General features: G+C 44.6%; 1 protein-coding gene across 1 annotated transcript in view; it reads right to left on the bottom strand.

The window, feature by feature from the left end:
• The window catches only part of LOC146798326 (uncharacterized), an 88,099-nt gene extending 77,311 nt beyond the window's left edge, over window positions 1-10,788 (bottom strand). The window contains exon 1 of the mRNA XM_085627951.1: window positions 10,679-10,788. The gene's annotated coding sequence lies outside the window, so the exon portion shown is untranslated. The remainder of the gene's footprint in view (window positions 1-10,678) is intronic.
• Window positions 10,789-20,490: the final 9,702 nt, after the last annotated feature.

The raw sequence follows: 20,490 nt of genomic DNA, 5'->3' as shown, positions 1-20,490 counted from the left end.
CTGGAGGTACCTAGTGGGTTAGTTTGACCCTAGGGACCCTTAGGATTCAAGGGGACTTAATCTCTCAACTTAGAATGGCCACAGGGCGCGTTTACACAGTGGTGAAGGGAGGGGACAGGGCCTGAGGTGACGTGTGAAAACACGCCTTGTGGCGCATTTTAAGTTGGGGAAATAATTCCCTTTCAATCCTGAGGGACCCTGGGGGCCAACTAGCCCACCAGGTGCTTCCAGTAAGCGCCACTTCTCTGCGTTGCAGAGAGGTGGTGCAGGCTGTGACCCTTTTTACACCTCTCTGCAATGGCGCTTACTGGACGTACCTAGTGGGCTATTTTGCCCCTATGGATCCTCAAGATTCAAGGGGACTTAATCTCCCAACTTAAAAAACGGCCACAGGGCAAGTTTACACAATGGGGAAGGGAGGGGACGGGGCCTTAAGTGATGTGTGCAAACACGCCCTATGGCGCGTTTTAAGTTGGGGAAATAATTCCCCTTCAATCCTGAGGGCCCCTGGGGGCTAACTAGCCCACTAGGTGCTTCCAGTAAGCGCCACTGAGCTGTGTTGCAGAGAGGTGGTCCAGGCCATGCCACTTTTTACACCTCTCTGCAACTCAGCTCTGTGGCGCTTACTGGAGGTACCTAGTGGGCTAGTTGGACCCTAGGGACCCTCAGGATTCAAATGAACTTAATCTCCCAACTAAAAACGGCCACAGGGCATTTTTACACAGTGGTGAAGGGAGGGGACGGGGCCTGAGTTAACGTGTGCAAACAAGCCCTGTGGCGCGTTTTATGTTAGGGAAATAATTCCCCTTCAATCCTGAGGGACCCTGGGGGCCAACTAGCCCACCAGGTGCTTCCAGTAAGCGTCACTGCGCTGCGTTGCAGAAAGGTGGTCTAGGCCGTGCCCCTTTTTACATCTCTCTGCAACGCAGCTCTGTGGCACTTACTGGAGGTACCTAGTGGTCTAGTTGGACCCTAGGGACCCTGAGGATTCAAGGGGACTTATTCTCCCAACTTAAAACGGCCACAGGGCGTGTTTACACAGTGGGGAAGTGAGGGGACGGGGCCTGAGGTGACGTGTGCAAACACGCCCTGTGGCGCGGTTTAAGAGGTAGTTTTAATCCTCTGCCCTATTATATACTAGGGGCTTACAGAGGAGGTCATGCTGATCACAGGGGGACCCCAACGCATAGTGTTCCCTAGTGTATGTAGGTGTTTTCACTGCATTCTGAGTGTCTTTTAACATAGCACTGGCTCTAGGACTGGTTAGTGAGACTCAGTTACCACCAGTATCCGTCTGAAAAAGTTGAGGGTACAGGATGAATTTGCAACAAGGCTTCTTTCTGCTCTTCTGTTTGTTCTTTCTGCACGTTATCCTTCTTCCTGCACTTTTCTTTGTCTTTGAGGACTTCTGTCGCTTCTTTCTGCATTTTTTTTTCTTTATGTGCGTTTTTATTTATTTCTTCACATGCCCTATCTCTGTAGGCATAGTTAGAAATTAGCATCTAAAAAACCTTTGAAATTCACTGAAACAACCATAGGTTTCAGGCACGTTATAGTTAGGAATTGGCATTTAAAAAACCTTAGAAATTCACTGAAAAAAACCATAGGTTTTCAGGGGTGTTATAGTTAGCTGGACTTTTCACTCGTACAAAACCATTGAAATTGCCCCGTTATAGTTAGTTCAGCTAACTATAACTCGCACGCCCACAATTCACTGCTGATGACGTCACATATTACATCACTCATGGCATGGTCAGTGACATCACTCATGACATCACTGATGACATCTCAAATGACATCACTGATGACATCATCCTTGTGTGGCAGACCTCCTCTTCCCCTAATATAATGTTTGATACACACATTCAAAAATAGAAACTAAACTTTTCAAAACAATGGACATACCAATATCAGTTACAACAACCTATCCAGTAATTCTAAGATCCACATACACATCCACTCATTCACCAACAGTCCTATACAGTCACTTATACATGTACTCACTCATCATATGTACTCATACACCTATACATCCTGCTACACAACGCCACTCATCCATAGAGTTACTCACACACATAGTCACTCATGCTAATAAAGAATCAAACATCTATTTACTTGCATATACAGTTATACACACACCACCACACTTACTTCTACAGAAACTTACACATACTTAGTCTTTTAAACAATCACTTATAGAAACACATACTTATTCATACAGGAACTCTTTCAATCTCTCACTCTCACATATACTCACTTATATACACCAATAGTCACATATACTAGTTTAAAACATATGCAGTTACTCATAAAGACACAATTGAGACAGTTATTCACTCACTAACACACCCATGCACACACTCATCCACCCATACAGTCCTGCACACAGGCTGTCTTCAACACATACAAACAGTGAGTCACTCAATCAATAAAAGCTTTATTCGGAATGCATAGCAGAACCATAAAAGCAAAATACAAGTACACATGATAGAAAATATTGTCAATATTTACACAATGAAGATATGGCACTCAGGTTTCTAACCGACGGACATTTTCGTAAAAACTATTAATTCTGTGTGGGAATATGTAAGTGCGATAATAGCGGCAAATTTCAGGTGCAGAATAGCAAAAAAGTGCATTTTTTTATCTATTTTATCCGAGTTTACATAATTCATTTGTAGTTTCGGTTAAAAAGATAGTTAAAAATATTTTGTAGGTTAATTAAAATACAGCTGACAGTCATAGAATCAAGGTTTGTAATTATAAATGTGTTCGATGCCTTATACAATATTTTAGGAACTTTGCAATGTTGAAAGATGTCAAGGGTGAGTCCAACATTTGTAGTGCCAGCAAAGCCGGGCGACATTCACGCAGGGCCATTTGTTGCAAAAGAGGTTTCAACCACCGTTTTCTAGGTTCAAGATAAAATTTGCAAAAAAAAGTAACATGTAAAAGAGACTGTGTGGAAGTATCATCACAAGGGCAACTAGAAAGCTCCTTTGACCAATCATTGATGTTAGGGAAAGTGATAAAACGATGAAAAATATTGAGTCTGACTCTGGTGAGTAAGAAAACATCATAGGTTGGCAAATTTAGGGTTAGGTAGGGCTCGACTTTACATGAGGTTTGAATTTGTATGGAATGCTGGCCGGAAAGTTTATTGGCTTCGGCAGCCAGACAAAGATCGCCTAGATGTTTTAGGCACTCAGCCTTTAGTAACTTGCATGGAATCGTTGCCATGTCCTGGGGAGCTGAGTAAAAATTTGGATGGCCCAGATCAATAAAACATTTCTGTACATAATGTAACCAGGAAATTTTTTGGGTATATTCTAATTTTTGACAGTCCTTTATGATTGCTTGAGTAAAAAGCAACTTGTCTGATGTCAAAATGTGATGCCACAACAGAATTGGTTGCATCCGGATGGTATAGAAATATATGGCAAGCCCAGTTCTTGGTGGCAACAATAGGTAGATGAAGATTGGGGGACTGCTAGTGGGTATCTGAGAAAGCTATTTTCGATTTTTTTAATAGAATCTACTTGAGCGTATCCCCATATGCCAGCGCCATAAGTGGCGGTGGTAATGCACTTTGGACGAAAGACTTCAAGAATCTCTTTAGGGGGTCTCTTTCCGAGTCTCTGCGTGAAAGTTACTAGAGCCATCGTTGCTTTCAAGAACTGCAGTTTTCTAGACTCAATTGCCCTTATCCAAGTCCCCTTTTCATCTATCACCACTCCCAGGTAAGGGTAGGTTGTAGTATGGTCAATCTTTGTGTTTGTAATGTAGGTACCATGTCCCTTTAGTGATTTTTTTTCAGAGGTCATTGTAAAGGTCTTTTTTGTGTTGATTTTTAGATCTAAGTTGGACATAAATTTATAGTAACGGTTTAGGAAGCGTTGTAATTCTAATGGGGTACGAGCAAGGATTACCGCGTAGTCCGTGTATAGTAGTGCGGGAATTGGACGATTGTTAATCTGTGGTAGGTCCTGGCTCCCCTTCAACATAGCTGCCTCTAGGCCGTTGGTGTATATGGTAAAAAGGAAGGAGCCAGGACGCAGCCCTGTCTAACTCCCCGCTCCACCCTGAACGATGTGGATAACTGGCCCCCTATGCCGAACCGGACTCTGGCAGTAGCGTTTGAGTAAAGTTCTCTAATATAGTGAGTCACTCATTCATGCACCTATGCACTACGTAATACCCCCCACCGAACCATACAGACACTCAGACACTCATACTGATACTCAAAAAACCAACTAATAACCTATATAGACACTCATGTAGCTACTCACCAACCCATGCAGCCACTTATACACAAAGTGAGAGACTGATACATATATTTACATATTTAAACATTGCTCACTAAGCCATGTATTCACTAAGATACACTTAATCAGTCAGTTATACAATCAATTTTTCAAAAACAAATCATCCATTTAGACACTTATATACCCATTTATTCTTCCATCGACCTTGAGATATGCATATATAAAACAAATGAAATTTTCAGAAAAACACACATTCACTGGATGATGTCATCAGTGATGTCATCAGTGATGTCATTTGAGATGTCATCAGTGATGTCACTGACCATGTCATGAGTGATGTAATATGTGACGTCATCAGCAGTGCATTGCGGGCGCGCGAGTTATAGTTAGCTGAACTAACTATAACGGGGGAATTTCAATGGTTTTGTACGAGTGAAAAGTCCAGCTAACTATAACGCCCCTGAAACCTATGGTTTTTTCAGTGAATATATATATATATATATATATATATATATACATATACACTACCAAGAGCCCAATTTCATTATTCCTCCACATATTGATACAATCATATTATAATTTAAAATGCAATTTGATCCACCAACAAAATTTCTATAAACAAACAGGGATCCACCGATGCCATGGTCACGATGGAGAGAGGAATTCATTACGTATATGAAAGCCATTGATGGAGAACGCATGAGGGCAGAAAGGAAAAATAACATTTTATTGCACTGTTTAGGTTCTAAAGGACAAGTTATCTTTAGAGCATGACCCCAAATTGTTACATAAGGCGGAGGAGAAGGAGATGCTATGAATGTGTATCTTGAGGCATTAGCTAGAATGGAAAAACTATTTAAGCCCATTATGAGTATCGCTTTAAACAGATCTAAATTCTATACTAGAGCACAGCAAGAAGAAGAGTCTTTTGATGACTTCTTAACTGCCCTAAGATCCTTATCTTTACACTGTAACGTTGGCGCAATGACAGATGAGATGATACGTGATCAAATAATTGTACATGTTAAAAGTAAAATAATACAAGAAAAACTATGGGTCATGGGAGATCCCAATTTGGCCAAAACTATAACAACAGCTAAGGCTTTGGAACAATCCACGAAGTGGACGGAGACTATCAGACAGAATTCTTGTAAAACTGTTAGGGAGGAATAGTCACCTGTTTTTCCCTCACCTATGTTCTGTTTACTTAATGAGGGGGATGTGTTACATTCTCCACTTCTGTGCACATGCTTTTCTCCTTCTCACCTTTTCCTTTACCTTTATTGCATCATTCTGCCGCATGCTTCCCTTGGCATGCGACCTGTTTACTTTCATCAGGCATTCTGCATTCTGCAAGGTTGCTGACTATTAGGTTCTCTACTCTTGCCCAGTTGCATCTGGAACTTGACTTGGATGGACTAATTTTGCCGTGCTGAAATAAATCTTCTTTTAATTCATTATTGGAGTCTGGACAATTTTAATACAACAGTAGTTCTCAGAAGCCTTTACTATTTTAGATGCAAATTTAAGTATATGAACTTCAGTGAAAAAGAAGCCATTTTTTATCAGAAGGGTGTCTAAATTGAGAAACTGGCTTCCGCCTATGCCATTTGCAGTATGCCTTTTATTCACAATTGAGGGTATTTTATTCCTTATCAAACGTGGTTAGTGACCACTGTCGGCCCACTTTCGGCTATAAAAGAGGTGAGGGCGTTCAATGAATCCTAAAGCGCATATGGATGAGTAGAGAGCCACTGATTAATGCTCAGGTATGTCACATGTCTTGCCTGTCCTTCCAGGTCCAGCAACACCCCTGTACGAGACACCCTTCCATGTTTCCCAGGATGTTACCTCTGCAGCTTGGGTCGAGGCAGGAAAAAAACACCATGTTACATCAGCCCCATCTCTCATTTCAGAGTGCACTTTCTCTATGACCTGCATTTGGTGGCAAGTGATCAACACAAAACTCCTTTTGGCAGGAAAACACCTTGACTTTCTACCCAGCATGACTTGCCAGAGCCTGGCAGACTGTTACACAAAAGCAGTGGCAGCTGGCATCTACGGTGAAGGGGGCAGGCAAATGGAAAATAAAAAGATATAAAAAAACTACTTACCTTACATGTCCTCCTCACTCCGGACCTCGGACCTCTTCTTCCATCGACTGCAGAGCGGTTCACTCTTCCTTGACCTATCCTGGCGCTGCTCTCATGCTGTTAAGAGCGGTTCACTCTTCCTTGACCTATCCTGGCGCTGCTCTCATGCTGTTAACCAGCATGGGAGCAACACCCTTTTTGGAGGGAGAGGTCACTCTCTGCACTCCCCAGCGCACTGGAGGACAGCACTTGCTCACAACCCTGCTGTCTTTAACCCCTTCCCCGCTCATGACGGAACCACTCCGTCATGAGCCACGGTTGCGCTGTGCTCATGACGGAGTGGTTCCGTCATGCTGTGGCCGTTGGCGGCCGCTCCGCCCACGCGGTGCTAATTCCCCGCCTGTGTGGGCGATTAGCGCAGTGGGCGGAGACGTGACGGAACCACTCCGTCATGAGCACAGCTCAACCGTGGCTCGTGACGGAGTGGTTCCGTCACGAGCACAGCGCCACCGCGCTGCCCCCAAACCCCCCCCAGCGCCACGGCGGAATTCCTGCCGCGGCGAAGGGGTTAAACAGTGAACAGGCAGCCTCTGCCCACCACTCTTCCCTGCTGCCACTCAGCAGGCCCCTCCCCATCCTGACACTCGGTTAAGGACAGGATGATGAAAAATAAAATTGTAATTAATTACCATTTTATTTTCAACTCTGGGGTTTGGGGGCCTTTAAGTGAGGCAACGCACAACTGCTCTCATGGAGAAGCCGCCCCTGCACAAGAGCCACCTGAGTCACTCTACTTTGACTGTGAAATGGGTGGAAGAAGGCCAGGGTACTGTGTGGCAAGTGAGACTAACCATCAAACAGTGAGAGAGGGGATACTGTTTGACCTTTAGCCACCTGACTCCCACATCCCATTCTACGGTCTGCTCATCAGTGGGGAGAAACTGAAGTCAATGGCCAACAAGGGGGTCATTCATAAATCAGAGTACACTTAGTCCAGATATTTAGGCATCTATAATATATGACGCTTTGAATTAAATCATAAGAATTAAATGCAATCAAGTGTTTAACCGTATCAAAGCAAATACACAAATCAATTGATTTGAGCAAACAAAATCAATCATGGGTAACAAAATGAGTGAACAATAAATGAAAAACAGACATACAAAACTAAAACTATTACATTCACTTTATGTACATTACAAGAAAAACAATCAGACACACATATGTCCGAGGTGCAGTTTGTCCATCTTGTTACACAATAATCACATGTGAGACAAATGTGTGTCAATTCCAATCTCAAAAAGCAATCAAAAGAACATATCCCGGAGCTAGAATTGTTTCTAAATTACAAAAGAGTACTGGAACTGTGGTAATGTTTTGGTCTCTATCGTGTTAAGTACATGAGACCATACTCAGGACTATTTTCATTTGTGTCATCTGAGGCCCCCTAAAATGTCTCATTCCATGTGGGTAGAGGAACATTTATCAGATATGATTTATTTACACTGGTTAAATATGCCCATCAATGGCAGAATCCTAGGTTTTACTTTGGCCAGAGGAAGGAAAGCAGCCGTGTTTGATTCATTATTAACTACTGTTGTGAGTTCAACCACGCCATACTAGAGCTAAAGCCTCGCCAAAATACAGCCTGCTACTCCTGTTTTTCATTTATTTTTTTCATTACTTTTCTTACCCATGACTGATTTTGTTTACCAATTAAAATGATTTATGAACTTGCTTTAAAACAGTTAAGCACTTGATTGTATTTATTTGTTATGATTCGACTCAATGCATCATATATCACAGATGTCTAAATATATGGGTCTGTTTTATGAATGAACCCCTTGTGGGCCATTGACTTCAGCTGACTCTGTTACCCAAGCTTGCAAGGGGCTATTGAGTGGCCCTTTCTTTGTTGCACATCAGTGGACAGAGGCGACAGCGGGAGTCACAGAGCAGAAGCCCAAGTCATTGTGACCCGTCTACCCATCTGATTTTGGAAAGAACATTGCTTCAGGTGCTTGGTAGAGATCTCACGTGCCTGGGGTATCCCGAAAGGTGGAGGTACAGTTAAGTGTAAACCTAATACCGGCGAATAGTGACAACATTTTGTAATTCTAGAACTGGTCTGATTGTAGACTATTCCTACAATTATAAAATAAATTGTAGGTATTTGTACATACATTAAGTTACATAATTAATATCGCGATTATTCTTATTATTAGTATTATTATCGTTGTTGGTATTGTTACTTCTGGCTTTCAGACTGAATGAAAAAGAGGAGTGTTCGTTGTGTGACAGAGTGAAAGAAACGATTAGACTTGAGGAGTTCGACAGCGATGAGCCGACGTATCTGTAGTATTTATTGTTGGCTCATATGTTTTTTAGACAGTGTGATGTAAACAGTAAGGAAAGGGAAGTTAAATTATGCCTACACTTTTTAAATAGGATATGCTGTGATTTTACCGAGATTTTATTGATTGTTAAATTGTGACTCTCTATGCTATTTATTAGTGCCTTTTTATAGTGATGTTTATATGTTTTTTAACTTAAATAACCTGCATTGATTGAATAATAATAACGTTAAGGGGAATAATAATAACATTTATTGTATATATTAAATAGAGATTTGTTTCGCACAAACCCCCTTCCTGTGAAGCTGGCCCCAGAGTGTATTGGAATCAGTGTTTAATTTGTGAAAGGAAGAGTCTCGGTGTCCGAATTTCTGCTTCTGCTCAGAAGCATAAGAGGATGTGGTCCGTCGGCTTCGCTGCCGCCTCTGGTGCAGGAAACCAGCGTTCGAGCCTCGGGGTCGCGTCCACATCCTGTGATTCTGGGCAAATCACTTAATCTCCCCGTACCTGAATGTGTAATGTAAATACGGTGCTATGTAAAGCGCTCCAATACCTCTAGTCGAGTTCGCGCTATATAAATATGCAACAAATAAAAAATAAAAAAAAAGGCCAGTGGCCTGTGCAATTAAATGTCAGTGTGCTGAATACCATAGGCTCAAATCCACCTCATGCCACTTTAATCCACTGCCAGACACTCCCTGCGCCTTTAGCTCACTTCTGCATGTCCCTGCTTGCTCCCTTTGTGACGGGTTTCTTGTCTCTCTTGTCCGCCGTCTTTCGCATGTATGTGTTTTTCCTACTCTTGCTCCCAGGAAATATCTGATGCAGAATAATAAGTGTTGTTGGCCCCACCGGCTAAAATAAAGCACTGATTTCAATGTTGCAGAATATCTTTTTTAGTATGCAGTACAATTGAGAACATTGTTTGCATGATTTCTAACATTGGAATATTGTTTAATTACATGATACAGTGCACTTAACCCAGCATAACGAACAAAATACAATAAAAGGTGGGCTACCAGAGGGCTTCCATTAGGGACAAGTCGGTTTTCACATTGTAATCCTTGGTTTAAAAGAATATGTGGCTGACTTGAGAGTGGGTCGGTTTTAGTATCTCTGAGGACTTTTGCTGCGGCGCAATGGCCATTATGGGTGGTGGTCGTTCAGGAAAAGGAACACATTCGTTTTGAGAAGGAGAATCTTCTGAGAGAGTTGCTGTTTAGGCTGCAAAAGGGTTCCGGGCGATGGGAAAGTTTGCCAAGAAGGACTGGTGAGGTGGTCTTCAGTTTTGTGGAAGTCTGGATTCCTTTTACAGTGTAATAATAATAATTACAATAATAGTAGTGGTAGCAGTAGTACACCAAGTATTACTGCTAAAACTGCTAGTATTGTGACTTAGGATGGCATTGATATCAGCCATTTTCCAGCACCATCCACCTTATGGTCCTTCTCAAAGGTGAAAGGTTGGGATGGGTCTGCAATAATACAAAGCTAGGACTAGATATTGTGGGGGCTTTTCAGCTGATCAGTTACAGATTTATGCTGGATCCACTTGGTGACATTTGGATTTCTGGGTTGAACTGCTGTGAAGAAAATTCCAATTGATCCCAGTTGAATCACTGAACTAGTTAATGTTTTCCAATCGGGTCTACTGGCTTCTGTTCCTATTTTCAAATTTAACTAGAACTAGTTCCATTGTTGAACCCGCTAGACATTCAAAGTTCAAAAAGCATACACTATAACTAAATCCAGTAAGAACATTCGTAATGGACGCATTTTAATGTTTTTGTCAGGTACTCTATGCAGTAAGTTCCTTCACCCAAATATGGAGTACTTGAGATCCAACCTTCGATCCTGGGCACATTGTGCACTACAGAAAATTCAGTGAACAAAAACATCACTAATTCGTACTGATCCAGAAATGTTCATGTAATCAAGTATATTTTGATGATTCAATTATACTCACATCGGGCTCGGGAGTCGGCAGTCAGTCCTCCGCGAGACGAACCAGGCTTCCCTGGATAGACTCCTTTTCTTCGACTTCCTCAGTATCACTTTGAACTCGGGGGGAATCCGTGTGAAGGTTTTGAGGTAGTTCAGTTTCTTTTCTTGCCTTGCACGAAGTCGAGACTGGTTCCTAGATGCTCAGGATGTGGCTAAGGAGGTTTCTGAATGCATTGACTTTCTTGTTTCGTGTTTTTTTTTTTTTGCTCTGCTCTTCAGTGCAAATGCCACATGACCATCCAAGGCTGATGTCCCAAACTCTCTACCGATTATTTACTATTCTGACTACTGGCTGCGAAAATAATTTCATGTCACCACCACACTGACCAACCAAGTGGCGCAAGCACAATTGATCGTTTGCTTGGGATTTGAAGACCTTTTTTCTTTTTTGCATTGTAAAAAATTTCAAATACATTGGCTAAAAGGCTTATATATATAACGTAAGTTATTTGGAAACTGTTATTATTCACAAAACTAAATTTACTTCTACTATTGTATTTGCCCAGCATGCCAGCGCCATATTGAACAATCGAAATCTAATCATCAAGGCGTAAATGAGGGCATGTGCAAAGGACTAGACCCACAAATGGGGAATTTCTCCTTAAAACCGGGTGCGGCAAAAGGAAAATGAAAGAAGCGGCACATGGTGGACAACTCAAACCCGCTGATACACCTACAAACATCAGGCTGCAGGAAAGGAATTTCACAAAAAGAAACACCCACAACTGCTCCAATAGTAATGCAAGCCATACAGGTTCAGAATTACACCACATAGCCTCGATGAAAGTCACACACCACAAACAGGCCACTCAAACTGCTTGGACTCAGACAAAAATGATACAATGAATTACGGTATGAGTATAAGTAATAGAAATACCTTGAGAAACAAAAGGGATACTGACCAACGATCGCCAGAGACTATGCCACAACAACAGCAATACATCTACCACACAACCTAAAAGCTGAACATACCAATAAAGTGCACGTGAATTAAAATTGTAAAAGTCAAATCAAATGCTTAACAAAAGAATAAGCTACAGTATCAATGGCAACAAAAACAGGATAGTTATCTAGATAGCAAGTTAAAAAATGTTGTCTCTACTGATACTGCATAAATCCTATTTAAAATACAGAGGTGATTTCCAAAACACGCATCAACTATACACAAAAGTACTTACTGCACACATCAACTATACACTAAAGTACTTACTGCACAATTAAATAATGAGAGCTCACTGAGAATGGCTGTGCCACACTCCACTCCAGCTGCAATTCACATAGTGACCAACCACACACATCACCACATTAAGTACATGTTCAAAGTATTTCAAAATGACAGCGCCGTTGTTTGTTGCGCTGAACCTGATGAGAGGACATAGAGACAAATGATCACACTTATTGGGATGTTTGAGGAAGAGGTTCTAGAGATACCCCTTACCTCCATTAGTGATTAGCATGTTCCATACCGGGAACAGAAGCTAGCTTCACCAACAGCCACCACTCATAGTAGGCATATAACGTGCGATTCGTCCCACCACACTTGCCCCCTCTTTTCCCACCACAAAAGGCACCATACCAGTGGATGGTCTTCACTGCGTAGTCTTTATTAATTCTCAGATAACGCCATCTTTATTTGTATATGCACTGTCAACATTAGACCAACTTTTATTAACCAATCCAACACACATTGAGAACATTTGGTTGCACAGTATTCGTTTGAACCACAGGTTACAGTTGCAATTGTATTTACAGTTCAGGATCTCCTGAGACACACAGTATGCGGGTTGTACCAGCAGGACACAACCCATCTCCATTGTTACCATTTCAGGCAACTACCCATCATCTACCTCCTAGACGCGGCCACCAGAGCACTGGTTTGCGCCTTTCCTTGCGCACCAGCTTTCACCAAGTTGCTTCCTCCAAGCACCGGCATCTCGAGTAGGGCCGGAGAGTCCAGGGCCACCAGCAGGACGGCCCCCTCTCCCGCCAGCCCGGAGCCCCATTGACTGCCCTCCTTGTTCCAGGATTGGCCAGTCCCCGTCAAACAGGAGTCCCCACCATTTTTCTGGCCCGGGACCCCGCCACAGGGCGAGGAGCCTACTGGCGCTCTCGCCCTCCCCCCAAAAAACAGCTTCACCTTCAGATCTAGCGCTAACGCTCCCCCATATAGCGAGGATGAATAATTCCAACCCCGCGCTGGACAGCTGGACCCCATCTGGTAGGTACAATTCCGATTTCGTTGCCTGTACCGTGGTATATCTGATGGAACATACACAGCCCCCTTCCACCCACCAGAATCATACTGCCGCCTGCATATCTCCACCCCCGCATCCTTGCGTCCGATGCCTTGAAACCACTGTATGAAAAGTCACAGAGTAAAAAGCAAAAAAGGCACTGCTACATCGCCGCTGCCCCCCGGCCACGTTTAACAAACTGTAGTCTGACCTACTGTTCCCAACTAGAAGACCGCCACCTGCCCACCTTTTGATCATTTCGTTACTTGAAAGGACAGCGACCCTGCTTCAAGACCTGAGCAAAGCCCAACCTAACAGCCATTCCCCTTTGTCCACTGAAGTTACCAACTAAAGGCGATAAACCCATTGATCTGGGTGCCGCCTGATTACCCGCGCCATCCCGGGAAACGTGATTTTTGCAGCCTATCTTTGTCTGTTATTTCCAATACCCCGTAGGAAGCATACCCCTTTGAATATATCGAAACTTATTCACAGCTCCTCTTTCCCACCAAGTCCACCTATGAAAGGCAGCAAGAAAATTTAGTCGAAGACAATGCATTTCATCTTCAGCGTACCCGTACTCTTGCACTTGGCCGTACTCATGACCTTAGCTGTACCCCTGAAAGTCGGCCGTACTCCTGAAAACTGGCTGCACTCCTGAAACCCGGCCATAATCCTGAAACCTGGCCAAAATCCTGAAACCCGGCCGTAAACCTGAGACCCGGCCGTAATCCTGAAACCCGGCCGTAATCCTGAACGTGGCCGACTCGGCCTACCAAGTACCCACTTTGCTGCGTCCATTGCGCCAGCAGGCCCCAACGGTCTACAGCCAACAGTGGCACCCTTAGAAAACCAGGGCACTGCATCCCGCATCTGCCCCCAGGGTACCTGCCCACCTGCAGGCCCCCCAATATTGTACTCCAGTCCACCCGAGTTGATTTAAAGCAGAAAATCCAGGACCACCAGCAGGACAGTCCCCTCCTTGCCTACCTTCTGTACACGTGGAAAACCACCCATTCATGGGATCCTAAAAAAAGTTGCAGACACCATTGTTAGGTATCCCCCTTGTTCCCAAGAAAACTGAACCAGCCCCCACAACCTTTTACTCTCGTCCATGTTGGGTTAGGGCAGCAGAGTACAATACTACACGTGGAAAACCCACTCCCTCCTGAGGTCTTTCCAATAGGTTTAAAAACACATCACTGTTTGGCATCTCCCTTGCCCCCAAGAGAACTGAAACAGCTTCCCCAATATTTTACCCCAGTCCTTCCGTGTTGGGTTAGGGCAGCAGAGTGCAGGACCACCAGCAGGACCGCCCTCTCCCTGCCTACCTTCTGTACACGTGGTAACTACCCCTTCATGGGGTCCAATCCGTAGACGTAAGCACCCTTGTTGGGCATCCCCCTTGCCCCTAATAAACTGACGAAGCCCCTCCAATATTCCACTCCAGTCCATCCATGTTGGGTCAGGGCAATAAAGTACACGTGGCCACTGCCCCCTCCTGGGGTCCCTCCAGCTGCTAAAAACCCCATTGCTGGACATTTCCCTTGCCCCTAAGCAACTGAACTTCCTCACCATCACTGTCATCTGCCATGCCTTTCTGACCCTTGTCTGTATCGAGTCGTCGGCCTCTACAACCTCCCTGGGGAGACCCGCTGCTTTGCAATAGCATGGTAATCGCTCCTCTAAATACCACTAAAAGAGTGTCCCTCTGTGCAGAATACTCTGAGAGCCTTCCCCATTGTAGATACGGGCCAAACGCTGCCAGTTGGAGAGTCTCACCCCCCGGAGATAAGGCCCCAACCGCTGCCGCTAGACCCTTCCGATAGACAATGTTGTGCCACATGCCAACAGCTCTTAATTTTCCTAATTTTTCACGCGACTAGATGAAACTCCCCCCACCTTAGATGGGCTTGGTCTTTACTGCATAATCTCTTACATACACCTACCTTCAATGCCCTCTGTAATTGTTGATTGAATGTACACCTCTAACCAGTGTTTATAAATACCGTAACCCACTAATGTGGTAGCAACCAATTAGTTTTGCCAATATCTTCCAGCCACTGATTGTCATTGTATTACCTTACCTTAATGGCCCCTTACCATAAGGCTCCCCTAGAAGCACTCCTATGCTTGTTGTGTCAAAAGACCACACCCCAAAACTTTTTTTTGTGTGTGGTAACCACCAGTCCTGTACCCCAGAGGCGCTACATATAGGGCTGTGCTGAAACACCTTGCCCTCCCCTGGATCCTATACCAAATATGCTCTCCAAGTTTCTCATTACCCCCACCGGTAACTTGGTTGATGCCTCCCATCCCATGGCCTAGTCAATAGGACAAACAAGCTTAAACCCTTGCGTCCTTCCTTTTCAAAGAATACCCATGCTATTATGCACTCCAACTACCAATTCCTTCAGACCCCGTTTACTCCCCATAGCCACACCCTAACCTGGGGCGCCTTGGGTTCGTTCCCACATGCTATGGCACTTCGATATGCTACCTTACCATGCCGTTAAGTTTACTCATTAAAGGGCCTCTCAGCCACGTTTACCCCACTGTAGCCAAAGCCCTAACCCGTGGCCCTATTGTGTTTCACTCATATGTGACCCCTTCAATTGGAACTGCTATCCCCCGCGCTTGCTGTTTGAGCCAAAATTGGGACAGCTTCCTCAGGATATAGAAAGGGCCCACGAGAGCTGCAAACTCCTTTGACTATTCCAAGTCAGTATTATCCCCAGAAGAGCTTGGCTCGCCTTACCCATGCCGAACGCTTGACACGCGTTCATCTTGCCAATGCAATATCAGCTCCTTGGTAGCCTTCCGCATGCCCTCGCCGTATCTTGGTCCATTGACGTCACTGACCACTCTCCTTTCCCGTGATTTGGTCCATCCTCCTGCAGCTGCAATCTTAATGAGGTCGCTGACCACTACCCTTCCACATCACTTGGCCCATCATCCTGCCGCTGCCATCTTAGTGAGGTGCACCTCTCGTGTGAGCCAGATATAAAGCAAGAGGAAAATCGAAAAATTAATGTTTGTTGCACTTTCCTTTCCACTGTGCGCATCGACATTTTCGCTTTATTTTAACTGCCTCACCGCACGCATACCCGTCCTTTAACATATTTTGGCCACCCCTGTTTAGATCGAGCCTGAACTCAAAGAAAGAAGAACAGGCGCTACAGAGAGATACTTCAGGGCCACCCCGTTTTCCCCTGCAAACGAACCACTTGCCAAGGATCACACCACCCCAGTGAACCCTCCATGCCTCTATCCCCATGATGTATAAAGGCCTAGGTCATATTATTAAATGAAAACCCTCATGCTCTGGATTGGTATTTTCAACGTATTATTTTAACTAAGGTCCCAAATACTCGTATAAATTAATCCACATGCCTTTCCTTAGCTAGTATACGTAAAGTACTGCGACCTACATCAAAGGTAGGCAGCATGTATCACCCAGCAGGTAAGGGAGGTTATGGTGTTTAGTGTGGATCAACACGAGATTATCACCATTTTTGTAACGGGAATCCTTCCTCCCTACCCCTGCAGTTGCAAGGATAAATCTCTGCGACGGCTACATTACAGCGGTGCTTAAACCTGCATATAACGTTCAGCAGTGCAATCACGGGGCACCATCCTGAGAAATAACATATGGTCCAAGGAACTATACGCCACATGAGCCACAAACTGTCCGCTGCAACACGCCCTCCTGCAATGTCCTAGCCCATCCATTCTTTAATGAAGGCATAATAAATAGCGGCGAAATGTCATAACATATAATAACAGGATAAATCCATATTTCGAGCAACGCTCCTTCGCCGTTTAACGTAAAGTGTTGAAGCAGGGATGGCCTCCTGTCGGCCAGCCCCTTTCTGTCTGCCTCACTTGCTTTCTTCCCGTGGGTAACCAAGTCACAGCATCCCTGGGCGCGCACCCGAGGCCTCCATCACCGCTCATAGGGTTCCAGCTTAGAAACGCTGTAAATTACACCAATTATTTAAGGTACAAGTGTTTATTATTGTGGCCTGTTTTGATTTTATACCCCAAAGCAATTTCATGCAGCTTAAGTAAATACAGCTTTGAGGCAATGCATGAGTTGGGTCAGTAGAGCTTACCTTTTTTTTTTTTTTTGCATATTTATAAAGCGCGAACTCGACCCACACTTCATCCATATTAAACTAAAGTGTTAAAAACGACTGTCCCTGAAGGTATTGGAGCACTTTACATAGCACCGTATTTACATTACACGTTCAGGCACGGGGAGAATAAATGATTTGCCCAGCATCACAGGATATGGACGAAACCTCGGGCCTCAAACCCTGGTTTCCTCTATCGCGCTTTACCCCCAACGACCTGCCGTGCCTCGCAGCCCGTCACACACTTCATCCATACTAACGAAATTGTTAAAACGACCGCCAAACGGTAATAACTAAGCCCCTTGCCTGTCCCCGAAGGTATTGGAGCACTTTACATAGCACCGTATTTACATTCCACGTGCAGGCACGGGGAGAATAAAGGATTTGCCCAGCATCACAGGATATGGACGCAACCTCGGGCCTCGAACCCTGGTTTCCTCTATCGCGCTGTACCCACAACGTCCTGCCGTGCCTTGCGGCCCGTCACACACTTCATCCATATTAAACTAGATTGTTGAAAACAACAGCCAGATGGTACTAACTACCCACCTTGCCAGTCCTGGTTTTGCTACACTGTGAGGCCCCCTCACCCCGGTGCCCGCCACAACTTGCCAACTTTGCTTCTGGCCGCGACCTGCTGGGCGCCCGAGGCAAGAGGACAAAGAGCGCTTCTCCCTCGTGCACAGCGTTCTTATCCTTTTCCCTGGAGGGGCCGCCTGCGTCCCTAGGTGACGCACTGTGTGCCTGCCTACCTCCCAATTTTTCCTGGTGGCCCCTCCCACTCGCCCTGACCAGATGTGCCCTGGCCCAGCCTCTCTGTTGCCTCTCGCACGAAAATGCCACTAAGAGCCCCCCACCCCTAGGCGCGGTGGGGGACCTCTCATTTGAAGATACTGATTGCACTCCACTTCCACCCACTGCATTATTCCAGGAGACCAGCAATGTGCAGGCCATTTGCAATGCCAGGAGCTTCTTCAAAACTGTGAACGCAAGTTTACATGGAGCAACACCCGACAGCTTCATTGTCAGGCTGTGTAACAGAAACACACATGAGATGTGCATGTTTATTTTATTTATTTATTTATTTATTTGAAGTTCTGTATAGCGCGAACATGACCTAAGTGGGTATCAGAGAGCTTTACATATGGTTGAGGAAGACATAGGAAAACAGGTAGGGGAGAAAAATCAATGTACCAGTGGGACAATATACAACAGGAGCAGGATGACATTAAGGTGGACATAGGAAGCAGGCTGGGTGAGAGAGAAAAGTGGGGCAATATACATAAAGAGCAAGCAAGACAATATGGCAAGCGACAATGGGTCGCAACACATGAAATGTATTCAGTAGGCTAGAGGCAAGAGGAGAGAAGCATCTAGGTCAGCGCATTGTTCATTAGTAGAGCTTTGACTTCCCTTTTGAAGGCCAGTGTAGAGGGAATCAGTCTTGTTCCACTGGCAGGGAGTTCCAGATTCTCAGGGCGATGCCAGAGAATGTACACTTGTAGGTTTTAAGCTTATTAAATTTCTTTGGCTTGAGCAGCAGAGCGCCGGAGCTCCTTGTGGACCTGGAGCAACCAGATAGTTCCAGCTTGTTTGTCAGGTAGAGTGGGGTGTTGAAGTGTAGTGCTCTATGGGTCATACAAGCGATCTGTAGTTGGATCCTTGCCTCAAAAGGAAGCCAATTGAGCGATATCAGGTCCGGCAAAATGTGGATGGTCTTCTTAGAACCTGTGATGAGTCTAGTAGCAGCATTTAGAGATGCTCTGATGCAGGCTGAACTGAGTTTCGTCAGTCTGCATAGAGTAGCACTGCCGTATTCTAGTCTAGAGATGACAAGTGCTTGCACCGCCGATTTAAAGTCATCTTGGGAAGGTAAGGTTTGGATTTTCTTAGAATGCAAAGTTGGAAGTTTGCTCTTTTGATCGCTGATCTGATGTGATCTTGCATGTTTAGACTTTTGTCTAGCACAACTCCCAGTGATTTAGTGGAATCAATGATGTGTGGCGTGCAGTTGAGGGTGGTGAGGTTACAGAGATATTTTACAACAGTGGGGTTTTGCCTAGCGGGTGCAATGAGGAGGAATTCCGTCTTGAGGACTTTTAGTTTGAGATGGTTGGAGGTTAGCCAGTTTAGGGTTTTGAGAAGGGTTCAGTTGAGAGATTTGATATCTTCGGGGGAGGAAATTTTCCTGTAGAATTGGGTGTCATCAGCATACATGTGATATTGGATGTTGCAGTCTTTAAGAATTACAGTCAATGGTTCCAGGAAAAGGTTAAAGAGTGTGGGGGAGGGGGAGGATCCTTGGGAGACACCCAGTGTGCAGGGACTAGGGTTGGATAGAGACTGGTTGGATTTAACTCTTTGTGTTCTGTTGTTGAGGAAAGAGAAAAACCATTTAGGGCTGTGCTTGAGAGCCCCATCCTGCGTTGTAAGAGGTAGAGTAGATTGTCATGTTTGACAGAGTTGAATGCAGATGAGAGATCGAGAAGAATTAAAAGGCAGGCTTCATTTTGGTCACTATGTGAGTGATGGCCGTTTCGGTGCTGTGGCCAGTGCGGAAGCCCGATTGGAATAGGTCGAGAAGCTGGAATTGCTCAATGTGTTTGCGTAGTTGTTCATGAACACATTTTCCCAGTAGTTTTGCCAGGGTGGGTATGTTAGTGATTGGTCGGTAGTTGTTCAGGTCAGCAGGGTCAGCCAAGGGTTTTTTGAGAATAGGGAGCATTTGTCCAGCCTTCGGGCTGTCCGTGATCGCACCTTGAAGAAGTGAGGCGTTGATGATCTTGGACCAGAGCGGTGCTAGTGATCCAATCATTTCTTTAAAGAAGTTGGGGGGAAGGAAGTCATTGAAGTGATTTGAGGGTTTAAGGGTCGAGAGAATATTGAGGATGGTAATGTCATTGAGGGGAGTGATTTGACTCCATGAAGCATTGTTTTTGAGGCAGAGACCATGTTTATTATTTATTTATTTAAAACATTTGTATAGCGCATCTGTCACCTGGCAGGTATCCTGGCGCTGGGAAAAAGTTACTCCTAAGGTGGACAATGATGGGAACTGAGAACGGTATGTTAGAGAGGTAGTTAAGGGAAAAGCCAGGTTTTAATCCGCTTTCTGAATGGAAGTGTTGAAAATTGAAACAGCGATGTGATTAAGCATTCACTAAAGACATGAATTCCCCTTACTTAGAACTGGTTTCTCTTCTTATGTTGACTAATGTTCGGACTCCATCTTGTATTGTCGTGTTTCCACGTGCTCTGCACGAGATGAGTCCTATCTTCGTGTTAGTTGCTCTTGTTATCTGCCTAGTAACAGTCTATAAATAGCTCCTTTGTCCGTCCGGCGCATGCCCAGACTTGACCACATCTGTTATCAGTTAATCCTTGCTTGACCATGTTTTCGCGGG

Source organism: Triturus cristatus, chromosome 9 (assembly GCF_964204655.1).
Source record: "Triturus cristatus chromosome 9, aTriCri1.1, whole genome shotgun sequence".
NCBI lineage: Eukaryota > Metazoa > Chordata > Amphibia > Caudata > Salamandridae > Triturus > Triturus cristatus.
The sequence above is the reverse complement of the archived record's forward strand: the minus strand, read 5'-3'. Positions and strand labels throughout refer to the sequence as shown.